The following is a 2,943-nucleotide window of genomic DNA, read 5'->3' as shown; positions in this document are numbered from 1 at the left end:
AGAGAGAAATTGTGTGAGAGAGAGAGATAGAGATTCAGGTAGAGAGAGAGAGAGGGAGAGATACAGGTAGAGAGAGAGAGAGAGAGAGAGGAGTAGAGAGAGAGACAGAGAGATTCAGATAGACCTTAGAGACCTTACAGACCTTACAGTTCGTTCGGGTTGCCCAAGGTCCCTCAGTGTGAGGCACCTTTGATGTCTACCAGAGAATTGCTAATGCATCTTCCGGTATATTTTGCATCTTCCAATCCTGGACGGTCTGGGATGCACTTAAATATTTGTCGAGCTTATTCTTAAACACATCTATGCTCACTCCTGATAGGTTCCTCAGATGAGCTGGTAATGCATTGAATAATCGCTGCATTATTGATGCTGGTGCGTAATGTCCTGTGTGCTTTCCTTAGTTTTCCTGGTATAGTTTTGGGCGCTATTAATCTACCTCTGCTTGCTCTTTCTGATATTTTTAGCTCCCTGATGTTTTCGGTAATTCCTTCTATCTGTTTCCATGCCTGTATTATCATGTAGCCTTCTTTTCTCCTTTCGAGACTATAATTTCAAGAGAGAGAGAGAGAGAGAGAGAGAGAGAGAGAGAGAGAGAGAGAGAGAGAGAGAGAAAGAGAGAGAGAGAGAGAGATAGTATTTATAAGTTTACATGGAAAAGAAATTCACATCAAAAATGTCTTCAACTCTCCTAAAATCGGAGAAGAAAAACGAAAGATAGAGAGGAGTGAATGATTGCTTGAATTTTCTAGGAAATATTTTGTCACACTCCTGTGACGGCATTTAGTTTCTTCGGCAGCTGAAGGTCTTAACGACTGTTACTGCTTGTAATAATAATAATAATAATAATAATAATAATAATAATAATAATAATAATAATAATAATAATAATAATAATAACAGCATTTTCAGAATATAGTAGTGTTGAATAAAACTAAGATGGAAGAATAACTGAGACAGGCTTTCAGGGCATTGCCTCGCTTGTTATAGAGAGAGAGAGAGAGAGAGAGAGAGAGAGAGAGAGAGAGAGAGAGAGAGTTTGTTTATTCAGAGAATGTCGAGAGAGAGAGAGAGAGAGAGAGAGAGATTCAGATAAGGTAATAGAGACATTCCGCTTGTCATTAAATTAAAACTTGGTTTTGTTTATTCATGAGAATGTCCTAAAAACACATTATTGCTTTATTATCAAAACATGAATATTCAGTAAAACAGAACGTAATTTTGTTTCTTATTCTTGACATTCCAAATTGTCATTATAATATTGCTGTTATAGTGAGGTCATAACTCATTGAGCGTCATCATCCCATTCATCAATAGGCCTTGATCATCATCATCATTTTAATTATTTTTTATTTTCCTAAAATTACTCTCTCCAACTAATGAACTGTACAGCTTGCTGTACAGCTCACAACAGATACTGCAGAGAGAGAGAGAAAGAGAGAGAAAGAGAGAGACAGACAAACAGACAGACAGAGATGGAGAAGGAAGTTATATTATACACAAAGTGTTTTGTGATTTTGAGGGAGTAAAAATTAAGTTTATAATTTAAAACTTTTACCAAAAAACTACTTTTCCTTGAGGGCAGTGATGTAAGACAGGCAGATACTGTCTAAATATATATAATATATATATATATAGATATATGTCTAATATATATATATATATATATATATATATATATATATATATATATATATATATATATATATATATATATATATATATATATATATATATATATATATATATATATATATATATATATGTATATATATATGTGTATATATATGTATGTATATATATATATATATATATATATATATATATATATATATATATATATATATATATATATATATATATATATATATGTATATATATATATGTGTATATATATATATGTATATATATATGTATGTATATATATATATATATATATATATATATATATATATATATATATATATATATATATATATATATATATATATATATATTATGTTTCGAGAACACCATTTTCTCGCGCAAGCTCTTTGATTACCACCATGAATCCCAATTGAATTAACGACCATCAAAGACTTCGAAGATCTCTAGCCTTCTGACGCTGGTCAAAAATAAAGAGAAACGCTACTTCCAGTGATGGTCTTTCATCTCCTAAGTTAGATTAGCGAGGCATAAATTTCCTCCGAAGAATATAGCCTTCTCTTTCAGACTGCAAGTCTCATGCATAAACAATGAGAGATGTTATCGAATCGCCTCTGAAGTTCGGTTTAGATTAAGCCGACTTCTTCATATACCAGCGTGCGCCTTCGCAAAGGGCGGCTTGTAAGTGTGGTATAGTTTCAAAGGGAGCGGGAGGACTAGTTTGGACCTCTGGAATCCTGTTTTTCAAATGTGTGTGTTCTTTGCAGCGTCCTTTCGGCCCCTAGCTGCAACCCATTTTATTCCTTTTACTGTCCCTCCGCTCATATTTTTTTCTTCCATCTTACCTTCCCCCTTCTCCAAATAATTGTTTCATAGTATAACTGCAAGGTTTTCCTCCCGTTACACCTTTAAAACCCATTCACTCTCAATTTCTTTTTAGAGATGAATGACCTCATATTTCCCAGCGCTTGGCCCTTCCATTCCATTTCATTCAAAATTTGCAGGGGAAAAAAATTGTGAGGTCTCTTCCAGGTAAATATATAAAAGTCACTTTTGTATACAGATGAAAAATCTTTAAAATACTTCCAAGTAATTAAGAAAAAGTATTTAATTAGCATTGATATAGAAAAAGATAGTACACGTGACGGTCCTTTTTTTTTTGAGGTTAAAATGAAAATTCAGGTATTTTTGAAGTTTGTTAATCAAGTTTGCTGTCGTTTTGCATAAGAATGGTGATGAGAATGGTGAAGAGCGAGCGATTAAGATTTAGACTAAGACCAATGATATGGAAAAGGTTCTGAG

Source organism: Macrobrachium rosenbergii, chromosome 57 (assembly GCF_040412425.1).
Source record: "Macrobrachium rosenbergii isolate ZJJX-2024 chromosome 57, ASM4041242v1, whole genome shotgun sequence".
NCBI classification, from domain to species: domain Eukaryota; kingdom Metazoa; phylum Arthropoda; class Malacostraca; order Decapoda; family Palaemonidae; genus Macrobrachium; species Macrobrachium rosenbergii.
This window is presented reverse-complemented; position numbering follows the sequence as displayed.